Here is a 14567-nt window from a genome sequence, read left to right as displayed (position 1 = left end):
TGTTTCAGCCTAGCTCAGTGCTTTCTGTGGTGGTGGTGGGGCAGCCAGCAGAAAATACGGAGAGTAGGGGTTGGTAATGTTCTCTTGTTGCGCCGTGATTGGCTCAGTGTTCTGTCACTCATGGGGACACTACATCACCGCAAAATCTATGGGGAGAGCTCAAATTCCATCCCCTTGGGTGCTGCCATTGAGTTTCATTAGAAGTGCCCATCCAAGAAGGCTCAAGGTCATTGGCCACAGATAAAATGACATCAAATCACGTTATATCTACTGTATTTTTGATTGGACTGATATTGTCAGCATCATACTTTCAAAATTTTAGATAGACAAGCAGTCATCATCATGAATTACGTCGCCAATCTACTGGCAAATCCTTTTCCATCCTTGTCATATGAAGAGAAATTGTATATAAAACGTTCCAGTGCTCATCGGCCATTGGACATAATCATTACACTACAAGTTAGAAATAGTAAATTCAACAATTAGTGGTTTGGAAGGAATCAGTGGCTAACTGCAAGCGTTGCAAAGCAATCACTAGCCTGCTATTCAGTGGAGTGGGTGTGTTCCAAGTCTAGGTTTAAGGGTCTCTTTTACAAGCTTAAAAGGATAAACATTCAACACCATGGAACAGAAAAGTTTGGATACATTGGCCATGCTGTCAATCCAGCATGACTTCTGCCGCGTTCAAGACAACTGGGAACTCGGGGGAAAACCTAGCTCCGACTGGGAAAATACGTTTTGAGCGGTCATCCAACTCGGAATCCCAAGTCGGGAACTCAGCCTCTTTCTAGAGCTCCGACCTGAAGATCACTGTTATGATTCCACCTGAGAATGCCAGACTTTGAAGACAAAATGTGCCATCAAGGACCACGTGCCAGAAGGTGACTCCAAAAATGTATTGTATTGTCTGCTGCATAAATGATGTAATATGCCAGGGAGATATGTATAATGTAGCTAAGTAATACTAAGTGTATGTTGTGTAGAAAGCTGTTAGTAGCCCATGTGCCTCAACCTAATAATTTTGTCCCTTTTCCCATTATAACTTAGCCTACTGTTCTGACTTGGTGTACAGGGAGAATACCTTAAGAACGGCCCATGTTCTGAATTCTGTCGCTGTACATTTAAAAAATGCTGAACAAAGTTATATTGACTACGTCCGTCCTGGCTCGCTCATTATCTTAATAGAAATTACGGATTGTCTCTTATCCGCTCGTTGTTCCCTTATGCCATAGTTTGTACATCTCAATTGTCAGTAGAAACCACATTTGTTTAAGCAAGTCAGCCATATCAGCTATGTTTTTTTAAAGGCAGTAAATGAGGCAGAAGGAACTGTTTCACTGCCAAACAAGGCTCCGCTGATAGCCAGGTGTAGCAGTGGTAAGGATTCACTGAAAAGAAAGCTCTGCTGTTGGGACAGCTTTATGTAGGCCATAACAGTTTGTGTGCACCATTTGTCACCGTTATAGTGCAATTAATGTATTGTTTAGTGTGTGTTGTGTAGTGGGTTTGCTGGCATGCATCTGAAAACAATGTTGGGAGCTTGCCCCACTGAGATTTACATGCTAAAATCGCCACTGGTCGTATACCTCCACTACACTACTTTGATACACATCAGTAGGGTATACACAATGCCCACTGAAAAAGTGGGTATACGGTTTATATCTGCGTATATACCCTCCACTACACCGCTGGCCCTTTTTCTGTTTTACAAGTGCACTCGCCTACATGAGTGAGCTGGTATTACGGATGCTGTCCTTTCAGAATCACAAACCTGTCACACACTGAAGGCCTATATGTTCTCCACTGCGCAAACATGTCAATTATAGATAAGGCTGTTAAGAAATGAATGTTTCAAGAAAGGACCCTTACAAAAAAAGATTGCAGTACACTGTCATATAACTTTAGTTAGAATGCAGAATGCTGCATTGGCATTCTCTCAACCAGCTTCACCTGGAATGCTTTACCAACAGTCTTGAAGGAGTTCCCACATATGCTGATCACTTGTTGGCTGCTTTTCCTTCACTCTGTGGTCCACTCATCCCAAACGATCTCAATTTGGTTGAGGTCGGGGGATTGTGGAGGCCAGGTCATCTGATGCAGCACTCCATCACTTCTTGGTCAAATAGCCCTTACACAGCCTGGATGTGTGTTTTGGGTCATTGTCCTTTTGAAAAACAAATGATTGTCCCACTAAATAAATCACTGACAGTGTCACCAGCAAAGCACGATCACACCTCCTCCATGCTTCAAGGTGGGAACTACACTTGTGAAGACCATCCGTTCACCTACACTGCGTCTCACAAAGACACAGCGGTTGGAACCAGAAATCTCAAATTTGGACTCGAGACCAAAGAACAGATTTCCACCAGTCTAATGTCCATTGCTCGTGTTTCTTGTCCCAAGCAAGTCTCTTCTTCTTACTGGTGTCCTTTAGTAGTGGTTTCTTTGCAGCAATTCGACCATGAAGCCCTGTTTCACGCAATCTCCTCTGAATAGTTGATGTTGAGATGTCTGTTAATTGAACTCTGTGAATAACTTATTTGGGCTACAATTTCTGAGGCTGGTAACTAATGAACTTATCCTCTGCAGCAGAGGTAACTCTGGGTCTTCCTTTCCTGTGGCGGTCCTCATGAGAGCCAGTTTCATCATAGTGATTGATGGATGCTGCGACTGCGCTTGAAGAAACTTTCAAAGTTCTTCACATTTTCCAGATTGACTGACCTTCATGTCTTAAAGTAATGATGGACTTTCGACGTTACAGCCTTATTCTAAAATGGATTAAATAGTTTTGTATTATCAATCTACACACAATACCCCATAATGACGAAGCAAAAACAGGTTTTTAGATTTGTTTGCGAATTTATAAAAAATAAAAAACTGATTACATTTACATAAGTATTCAGTCCCTTTACTCAATACTTTGTTGAAGCAACTTTGCCAGTGATTACAGCCTCGAGTCTTCTTGGGTATGACGCTACAAGCTTGGCACACCTGTTTTTGGGGAGTTTCTCCCATTCTTCTCTGCAGATCCTCTCAAGCTCTGTCAGGTTGGATGGGGAGCGTCGCTGCACAGCTATTTTCAGGTCTCCAGAGATGTTCGATCGAGCTCAAGTCCGGGCTCTGGCTGGGCCACTCAAGGACATTGAGACTTATCCTGAAGTGTCACGCCCTGACCTTTAATGCCTGTTGTTTCTTGTTGGTTTGGTCAGGGTGTACATTCTATGTTTGTATATCTATGTTGGCCAGGTGTGGTTTCCAATCAGAGGCAGCTGTCGATCGTTGTCTCTGATTAGGGATCATACTTAGGCAGCCATGTTGCCTACCTATGTTGTGGGATCTTGTTTCTGTGTGTTTGGCTTGTTTGATGTTAGCCTTTAGAACTTCACGTTACATTGCTTTGTTGTTTTGTTCAGTGTTTATTCAATAAAAAACATGTACGCATACCACGCTGCACCTTGGTCCAATCCTGTACTCAACGAACGTGACATGAAGCCACTCCTGCGTTGTCTTGGCTGTGTGCTTAGGTTCGTTGTCCTAGTTGAAGGTGAACAAATGCCCCAGTCTGAGGTCCTGAGCGCTCTGGAGCAGGTTTTCATCAAGGATCTCGCTGTACTTTGCTCCGTTCACCTTTGCCTCAATCCTGACTAGTTTCCCAGTCCCTGCTGCTGAAAAACATCCCCACAACATGATGCTGCCACCACCATGCTTCACCGTAGGGATGGTGCCGGGTTTCCTCCAGACGTGACGCTTGGCATTTAGGCCAAAGAGTTCAACCTTGGTTTCATCAGACCAGATAATCTTGTTTCTCATGGTCTGAGTCCTTTAGGTGCCTTTTGGCAAACTCCAAGTGGGCTGTCATGTGCCTTTTGCTGAGGAGTGGCTTCTGTCTGGTCACTACCATAAAGGCCTGATTTGGTGGAGTGCTACAGTGATGGTTGTCCTTCTGTAAAGTTCTCCCATCTCCACAGAGGAACTCTGGAGCTCTGTCAGCGTGACCATCTGGTTCTTGGTCACCTTCCTAGCTAAATTGCCATAAATGTTTAATGCTTTTCGACCTGTCCCGAAATTAATATAATTGGTTCAGAGTTTGTTTTGATATTTCCACCTGCGTGTCCTGATCGCGTCTGGTGTGGGGGGACAAAATCAACTTGCGCGTGATGACTGGGTAGCATGTAAGAGACTGGAGTCATGCCTCCCCCTGTTTGTCAACCCAGATCAGACTGGCTTCATAATTTCATAGATTGTCCTCCAATAATCTCAGAAGATTCTTTGATGTAATTCACCTTACTAACAAAAACAAAATACCTAGTGTCACAGTCTCCCTCGATGCCGAAAAGGCCTTTGATAGGGTCGAATGGCCATATCTCTTCGCGTTTTGGAAAAGTTTGGTTTAGGCACTGTGTTTGTAAACTTTTTTAAATCACTCTACAAATCTCCTAAAGCTAGGATTGCTACCAATGGGATTACTTCCTCCTCTTTCCCTCTCTATAGGGGAAACAGACAGGGTTGCCCTATTAGCCCCCAGCTCTTTGCGCTTGCCATTGAACCATTGGCTGAGACCATTAGAACGTGCCCTGACATGCATGGCTTTGAGGTGGGCCCCCATACCCATAAGTTATCACTTTTTGCGGACAACCTTATCTTATTTCTAACGAACGCAGAACATTCCCTCTCTCACGTACAGAACCTATTACAGTATTATAGTTATTTCTCTGGATATAAGGTCAAATTTGATAAAAGCTCAATCTTACCATTGTCTTTGACCATCATACCATCAAGCATACGTTTCCTTTTAGATGGTCGCCTATGGGCTTCACATATTTGGGCATAATGGTGGGTGGTAAAGAAGAACCTCTATAAAATCAATCTGTCTGGCTTGTTGCAAAAGGTGGAGGGTGGCCTGTGGAAATGGATGGACTTGCCTCTCACTCTACTGGACAGAATTAATGTAATTAAAATTAATGTCCTGCCCAGATTTCTATATTTGTTTCAATCTCTCCTCATCCGTGCATTATTTTCCTCTCTCGACAAGCTGACCAGATGGTTTATCTGGCACGGCAAAACTCCTAGGGTTAGCCTGGACAAACTGACCATAGATTACGGTCAAGGGGGCTTAAACCTCCCCAATTTCAGAATATATTACTAGGCTGCGCAGTCTAGATTTCTGTCTGAGGTTTGACAATGGTCCTTCTCCCTCATGGTTGAACATTGAAACGTTTGAGGTACATGTGAACACTGGGGCAGATTGGTTTTACAAATGGGACATGAAATCTATAAAAACTATCACAAACAACCCTTTAATTATACATTCTGTCATGACATGGTGCAATCTGCATGAGCTGTTCAGACGAGAGGGATTTTTTCCCCTAAAATCCCTCTATGGAACAAGAAATTGATTCTTACGTTTTTCCAGAATAGTAACATTAGATCTGATAAGGGTATCACTCTTCTGGAACATTATTATGATGAGAAAATTCTTATGTCCTTTGAACAGCTGAAACAGAAATACCAGAAGGACTTCTTTCGCTACCTACAACTAGAACATTTTATTACGGTGAATCTCAAGGGCCAATGGAACCTACCTAAGATGTCACCTATTGAATAACTCTGCCATGCAGACCAACCACTGTTCAATACCATTTCCTGTGTTTACGATGCTCTTATGTCAAGACTACCACTGCCTGAGCTAGATAGGAGGAATAAGTCAAGAGACATAAAAACAAAACAAAAAGTAAATTGCATTTATATTTTTGTCTGTCTTGTAAGGTTATTGTCACTTTGTTAAATTGTTGTCTAATGTCTTCTCATTATAGTTTTGAATGTTCTTCATTGGAAAATATTAAAAACAAGTCTGGAGCTGCAAACTTCGAACACTAGGTGGCAGTGTAAATCAATACATTAACCAATGGGGAAACAATCAGTTTGGAACACAACATACCATAGCTATTGTGTCAATCAAGCTTTGATCTATAGAAGGGGTCTCCAACCCTGTTTCTGGAGAGCTACCCTCCTGTAGGTTTTCGCTCCAACTGCAGTTGGAACTAACCTGGTTCAATTGATCAACCAGCTAATATTAAGTCTGGTGTACTTGATTAATTAAGGTTGGAGTGAAAAGCTACAGGACGGTAGCTCTCCAGGAACAAGGTTGGAGAGCCCTGATCTTTTTTATTATATATCCATCTTATGTTAGGTAACAATTCCATGGTTCTGTAAAATACATTGAATCATGCACTGATTATAGAGAAGACTGTAAGAATGTAAATTGATATGAAAACAGAACAGAACTGCAACTCCAGAAATGGGTGTTTGAGTGGGTAGAGAACACCTGTGTCTAAGCAGCCCCATAACAGGTGGTCTGATAGATAATAACTCTGAACACTACCCCCCAATAGCAAACTTGATACCAAGCCGGGGTACCGGCCTGCCATGGCAACAATTTCACACCCATAGTCATGCTTTTAGAGTTGCTGGACAGCGAGCTATGTGTCTCAGTGGATTTCTCTCTCTCGCGTTGTCTCTCCAGATGCTGTTGTCTAGTCTGCCATGTCAGTTGAAGGCCAGCTGCCAGTCAGAGAGGGGATAATTTAACCTCTCTCCCTCTGTCCGTCTACTAATCACTCAACCCCAGAGACAGGCTCCATCTCCAGCTAACAGCCCCAGCTATTGGTCACTCAGAACCAGCCTTCAGCTTCAGATCCTGCAGGTCTGCAGGTCTGGGGCTGCTCTCTCTCCCACTCTCCATCCCTCCCTCTCTCCCTGTCTATCTACTGGCCTCTCAGCCAATCCCCAACTATAGTCTCCAGCTTACATTTTAGTCATTTAGCAGACGCTCTTATCCAGAGCAACTTACAGTTATACATTTTTCATACTGGCCCCCCGTGGGAAACAAACCCACAACCCTGGCGTTGCAAGCGCTATGCTCTACCAACTGAGCTACAGGGGACCTAATGACGGAGCTTCACTTCAACCTGGGCAGCAACAGGTGAGAGATGGATCAGATGCATTCCCTTTCGCCCCTCTCAGAGATGAGCCACATTTACTTTTAGATCAATTCTTAATTAAAAGAAACTCTTCCTCCGTTGATTTTAAAAGTCAATGAGTTCTAGTCAGACATGCAGTTTTATATCACCTCGCTAAATTATTTAAACTAATTCCCTATTATGGGGCGTTAACTCTGGTGATTCATTTGTCCTAGAGTCTAATACACATTCAAAAGTACTGAACCAAACCTTTCTCATTTTAAAGTATTCTCTGTCAGTGTCCTATAGTGCATTTATTTCTCTTCATTTTGTATTTTTTGTCAATTTCAAAATGAATTCCCATATCAAATCAAATGTTATTGGTCGCGTACATATATTTTGCAGATGTTATCGCAGGTGCAGAGAAATGCTTGTGTTTCTAGCTTCAACAGTGCAAGAATACCTAACAGTACAAAACACTACACACAAATCCCCAAAATTGAAAGCTCCTATCCTGGAGGAGTTTCATGTAAAACAAATCTCTTCCTTTTTCATTGTGATGCACAACGCATCAGACAAAGCAATGATTACTCTGACCAACAGTAAACATTGTCAGTGTTGCACAGTGAGTCAGTTATCATTTGCACAAATGCACTATTGATGTTATAATTCCATTCAGCTCTTACAATTTACAGTTATTGCTGTTTCTTACACACACACACACACACCATCTGTGAGTCTCTGTGCATCTTTCTCACATGGGAGGTTCTGTGCGTGTATGCACACCCATGGCGGTAGGTACGCTAGCAGTTAAGCGAGCTGGGCTAGTTACCAAAATGTCGCTGGTTCAAATCCCTGAGCCGGCAAGGTGGAAAAAGGCCGTTCTGCCCTTGAGCAAGGCAGGTAACCCCCAACAACCCGGGCGCCGATGACATGGATGTTGTTTAAGGCAGCCCCCCACAACTCTCTGATTCAGAGGGGTTGGGTTAAAGACACATTTTGGTTGAATGAATTGTTGTGCAACTGTCTAGGTATCCCCTTTTTCTTGTGTGTGGGGTCTCTGCTCATTAAAGCCAGTGTGGCCATTAGCTGCCTAAAGTCTTCAGCTGAAGGTAGGACCCTGTTCACAGTCCAGTGTGCTGTGCTGTCAAGAAGAGGCTTAGTAGACTGCTGTGATGCTACGCGTGTGTACGTGCCAAGGTCCTGCTGTTCTGTACACTAACTACAGCACTGTGTCAGATATCAACTCCTGCTCTATTTCCTTTGGCAGATATCTCTGTCCCAAAGCATTTCCAGGGTCATATCTACCCAGGTAATTCTGTTCATTCTACTGCTTTTTCCTCCTACCTATCTCTGTTAGAGTGCTTCATTACTGTCCTCTGGCATAGCATAGGTTGATGGCTGCTCTCTCTTTCCCGCTCCACCACACCCGTCATTGTTTATTTAGGATTAAAATAATTATTATTGACCGCACTAAGACATACCGCTCAATGATATTTACGGGGTGTGTGTGTGCATGTGTGTATGCGCCCCCAGACTGTTCTCTGTTGGTATGGCAACGGCAGCTGCAGAGTAGAGCTCAGGTGAGCGTCTGGTGTCTGACTGACCTGACACACACTAGAAAACTGGTCTCTGGTGTTTGACAGACCAGGCCACTTGTGGAACAGTGTCAAAAGAAATCTCCCAGGAGAAGACGAGGATGTGATCATACTATTGTTGGGTGACGTGGCTAATAATTTCTTCCCTCGCTCCTGCCTATTCATTTCTACACTTGTTCTCCCCTCACCCACACACAGAGGGGTATTACTATACTTGTGAGGACTTTTTGGGGAACAACAATTGATTCCCATTCAAAATCTTACTTTCCCTAACCCTAAAATACTTACATTTTAGTAATTTAGCAGATTATCTTATCCAGAGCGACTTACAGTATTGAGTCCATAAATGTTTCATACTGGTCCCCCTTGTGAATCAAACCCACAACCCTGGCGTAGCAAGCGCCATGCTCTACCAACTAAGCTATACAGGACAGCAAAATATGTATAGTGTAAGATAGACAAGCTTAGCTGACGGCTGTATTCTATACACAAATGCCTAATAAAAGGTAAAAATGCATTTAAAATATTCCAAGCACCAGAACTGCTGAATACAGCACTCTGAAATAAAATATGTTACAACCATTCTAGCTAACATCTACACTGGATTGCAAATGGCTAACAGAACTAGCAGTTCAAATGCACATAATATTTTAAGCATTACAAGTGAATATACTTTCTGATATACATTTATTAAGATGACCTGCTAAGTAACCATATTAATAATAGCCTTTTTATAAGTGAGGACTGGCAAAATGACCTTGTGACGACTTCTGGTACTCAGACGTATTGCAGTAAAAGTACACACACACCTCCCCATTCCTTCTTCCCTCTCTATTCCCCATGCAGCCAAATCAATCTGTTGTGTGTCCATTCACACAAAGCAGGCTCTATTGACTTTCATGACTGAATAGCTCATCTTTCCCTTTTGCCTGTCTGTGAGCAAGATCTTCATATTGTGTAATAGAAAGACCTTGTCTGAGTTGAATGGAGGTGATGACTTAATGACGTTGAATCCAAACGTTTCACACTAACGCTCCATTGTCTTCCGACAGGTGGCGTCACCGTTGCTAGACCCTCAATTGATAGGAGACGTTGTGCTATGTGACATAATACGTTGACAAACCCTTTAATAATTTATAAATAATTTATAATGAAATTGAACCCACACATGTACTAACATGCTGATAGCTTGTCTGGTTGCAGTATTCATTGAATGAGGCATAACTATAGCCTGGTTGCCAGTCTGTTTAGCTATTCAATCCTTGTACTCCATTTCATGAGGTCTTTAGCACATGACATCGAGTACAAGGAGTGGAATGTTAGATAAACAGACTGGCAACCAGCTGAAATAATGGTATTGATATGTTGTATTTCTGTTCTTCTTGTAGTGCATCATATTGCCAACAGCTTTATTACCCCTGAGATTGTGGTGGCAAATGCACAATCTTACTACCAGTGTCATTATTGGGATGTGCCCCAAATGATACCCTAGTCCCTATATAGCACACTACTTTAAAGGGCCCTGGTCAAAAGTAGAGCACTACATAGGCAATAGGGTGCCATTTGGGACAATCTCCTCGGTCTGATTCACTCTGCCCACGCAGTAATGGAGATGCCCTTTACTGTGGCCAAATTAACCATCAATGTATGAACACAGCAATTAGGAGGAGACAGAGGGGGAGAGATAAAGGGAAAGGGAAAGGGCAGCTACCTCTCACTGAACCCTCTCTCTGCCTGGCAAGGCCTGGGATGTGCTGGGTTTCAGCTCTAGTGCCTCCCTGTTTCGGTCTCTGTGTCTAACACTCATAACTCACTCTGTGAGAGAGCTGGCCGTTACTCTGACACTTAAAAGGCTTAAAAAGGACTGAAAACAAAAACTGTTACAAGTACTTAATTTATTTAAACTGCAGAGCAAGTTGAAAACATACAAAACTGGCTCATCAAATCAAATTTTATTTGTCACATACACGTGTTTAGCAGATGTTATAGCGGGTGTAGCGAAATGCTTGTGCTTCTAGCTCTGACAGTGCAGTAATATCTAACAATTTCACAACATACACCCAATAAAGTAAGGAATGGGATTTACGAATATATACATATATGGACAAGCAATGACAGAGCGGCATGGACTAAGATACAGAATAATATTTTAGAATATAATGCAGTATATACATATGAGATGAGTAGTGCAAGATATGTAAACATTATTAAAGTGACTAGTGTTCCATTTCTTAAAGTGGCGAGTGATTTCAATAGGCAGCAGCAGATTCTAATGTGCTAGTGATGGCTATTTAACAGTCTGATGGCCTTGAGATAGAAGCTGTTTTTCGTTCTCTCGGTCCCAGCTTTGATGCACCTGTACTGAACTCGCCTTCTGGATGATAGTGGGGTGAACAGGCAGTGGTTCGGGTGGTTGATGTCCTTAATGATCTTTTTGGCCTTCCTGTGACATCGGGTGCTGTATGTGTCTTGGAGGGCAGACCGCACCACCCTCTGGAGAGCCCTGCAGTTGTGGGCGGTGCAGTTGCCATACCAGGGGGTGATACAGCCCGACAGGATGCTCTCAATTGTGCACCTGTAAAAGTTTGTGAGGGTTTTAGGTGATAAGCCAACATTTTTTCAGCCTCCTGAGGTTGAAGAGGCGCTGTTGCGCCTTCTTCACCACACTGTCTGCGTGGGTGGACCATTTCAGTTTGTCAGTGATGTGTACGCCAAGGAACTTGAAGCTTTCTACCTTCTCCACTGCGGTCCCGTCGATGTGGATAGGGGGGTGCACCCTCTGCTGTTTCCTGAAATCCACGATCATCTCCTTTGTTTTGTTGAGTGAGAGGTTATTTTCCTGGCACCACACTCCCAGAGCCCTCACCTCCTCCCTGTAGGTGGTCTCGTCATTGTTGGTAATCAAGCCTACCACTATGGTGTTGAATGCTGAGCTATAGTCAATGAACAGCATTCTTACATGGGTATTCCTCTTGTCCAGATGGGATAGGGCAGTGTGCAGTGTGATGGCAATTGCATCGTCTGTGGATCTATTGGGGCGGTAAGCAAATTGAAGTGAGTCTAGGGTCGCAGGTAAGGTAGTATGATCCTTGACTAGTCCCTCAAAGCACTACATGATGACAGAGGTGAGCGCTACAGGGCGATAGTCATTTAGTTCAGTTACCTTTGCTTTCTTGGGTACAGGAACAATGGTAGCCCTCTTGAAGCATGTGGGAACAGCAGACTGGGAAAAGGAGAGATTGAATATGTCCATGAACACACCAGCCAGCTGGTCTGCGCATGCTCTGAGGACGCGGCTAGGGATGTCGTCTGGGCCGGCAGCCTTGCGGGGGTTAACATGCTTAAATGTCTTAATCACGTCGGCCATGGAGAAGGAGATGAGGTTTAACGGCGGTTGGCATCCAATAAAATGTTGCATTACTGCCACCAACTACCATCTAACCCTACACTCATTAAAAACCCCACCGCCCTACGCCACTATTTAAACCCATCTAGTCCTACCTCAGGCCAACAGCCTGAAAGGATGGGACACCATTACACCCTGTAACTCTTCTGACGTCAAATCTCGTACACCCAAATACCTCTGCAGCTGCCACCACAACCTCTATTTTCTGCGACTTACATTCCATCCCTGCAGTACAGTTGACAACCATTTCTATGAAGGCTAAAAAGCCAATCTTTCTGAAGCTAATCACTCATTGGCCTAGCCCTCTGTACTGGTACAGATCTACTACTCACACGAATCCTCTCAGGATCCCTCCCCCTTGACCCATCTTCCTCTACTTTCTTCACTGCCTCAGCACACGACACCCTCTGCTCTACTCGTACTCTAACCCTGGTAACCTCAACCTGCCTTTCTCGCTGTTACGAACCCCGTGGCTTTAAACGTCTAGGGTGGATGGACAAGAGACCCGTAACATAATTCATGCAAATTAGAATTGTGGCATGGAACAGTGAGAACAAAAACTACACGACAACCATAAACTACCGTCAAACATAACATTTTTATTTTTGAACACACGGTAAAGGTTTGGGAAAAGGGGCTGAGCTGGACCCAAGAAATGAAACAATAGTGTAAAAAAAAACTAAACTGATCTTGCCTGCCTCAAGAACCGCTAAGCTACTGCTAATCATACAAAAATACAGTGGGTGGTCCGCTCAGGTCTAACTAGTGTTTTTGGACAGTTTTCTTCCTTCGGGTAATGTATGCCCAAGGGCAACTTGCTTAAATTCCCCTTTTCCCAGAAAACACACAACAAAGTTACCAAACAGAGTAACCAGCAAATGAGTGAGTACACAAAACACCACAGTATCCATACTCACATACGGAAGTCTCTAACAACAAACACAACTGACCGGCTTTTAAACAATGGGATGTGTGATTGAAAAACCAGAAACAGGTGGTGCAATGCAGAGGAATGTCCACTGATTGGTCCACCTCAGCAATCAGCAGACACCCCAACGACCACCAATCAGGAACATACAGGACACCTGTGATTAGGGCAGAAGGAGAGGAAAAACACAAAAACACACAGGATACCTGTATCCGTAACACTCGCACCGGACATTTCTGATCCCCAGCCCCACGGGCACACCTACATTTAACACATACCACTTATTTCCTCAATGGTACGCATTCCTTTGTCTGAAAGGATGGGACACCACCACTCTGTAACTCTTCTGATGTCAAGTCCCGCACACCCAAATACCTCTCTGCAGCTGCCACCACAACCTCTATTTTCTGCGACTTAAGTGCCATCCCTGCACTACAGTTGATAACCATTGCTATAAATGCCAAAAATCCTATCTTACTGAAACATATATCACTTGTTGGTTTTTTCCCCTGTACTGGTACAGATCTACTACTCACACCACTCCTCTCAGGATCCCTCCCCCTTGACCAATCTTCCTCTACTTTCTTCACTGCTTCAGCATATGACAACTTCTGCACTACTCTAACCCTGGAAACCTCAACCTGCCTCTCTCGCATGGGACATTTCTGTTCCCCAGCCCCATGGGCACCCCTACAATTAACACATACCACTACATTCCCCTATTCTACCTATTCCTTTATCTCATGCCCTTCTGCACACCTAGAAACCTCCCTCCTACACACTGCTGCCACATGCCCATAAGCTTGACACCTGTAACAACGTAATGTATTCGGCACAAAAGCTCGTACAGGATAACTTATATATATCCTAACATCACTTTGTATGGCAAACACGCAAACTCTTCTGTTTCTCCACTCATGCCACCTTGTCTGCATCGCACCAAACGATGAGCATCACAAACACCGGGAATCTTCCCCTTCAGTTGGTCAGTTTTCACATTTACTGCTATCCCAGTAAATCACTCCTTTCAATGGCACCCTTTTCTTGAGAACAAAACAAGTCACATCTCTTGGCCCCAATCGTTTAACATGGAGCGCCTGCTCCCTCTGACCAGCAGAAACACAAACAATTATCACCAGACCACTTCTGGTTACCCTCACCGTTTCCACAGCACCCAACTCTGTTTTCACCCACCCTGAAACCACTTTGTTTTTTCAGACTCATCTTTATCCTGACCCTCGGTGCAAGCCTCAGGCTCTGAGAACTTCACCACACCTACCACCCCCGATACTTCGCCCTCATTCACTTCCATTTCTCCTCCTGTCTTCAACTCACTCTGCTTACACTTTCTACCCTTCTTCTTTAACAAACCAACTCCAACGCCATTTTTAACCGACTCAAGCTCACCCTCTTCCTCCCTCTCTCTCTTAGACCTCCTCTGCCTCTCTTTTTCCCTCCATTCCTCCTCCGTATTCCAAGTAAACTCTCTTTATGATAATACTGCACTTCTCCTAACATAAATCTTGTTCTTGCCTTGTCAAGGGACGACATTTAATCAGCTGTCACAATCAGCCCGAACCCCTCGGGATGTAGCGCTCAACACAGCATCCCTACCCACTCACAAACATTCTGGCAGACCTACTTTAAGATGGCAGGTGACCCAATTACTGAACGGA

Source organism: Coregonus lavaretus, assembly GCF_964263955.1.
Source record: "Coregonus lavaretus genome assembly, chromosome: 11".
In the NCBI taxonomy this organism is placed as follows: Eukaryota; Metazoa; Chordata; class Actinopteri; order Salmoniformes; family Salmonidae; genus Coregonus; species Coregonus lavaretus.
The sequence above is the reverse complement of the archived record's forward strand: the minus strand, read 5'-3'. Positions refer to the sequence as shown.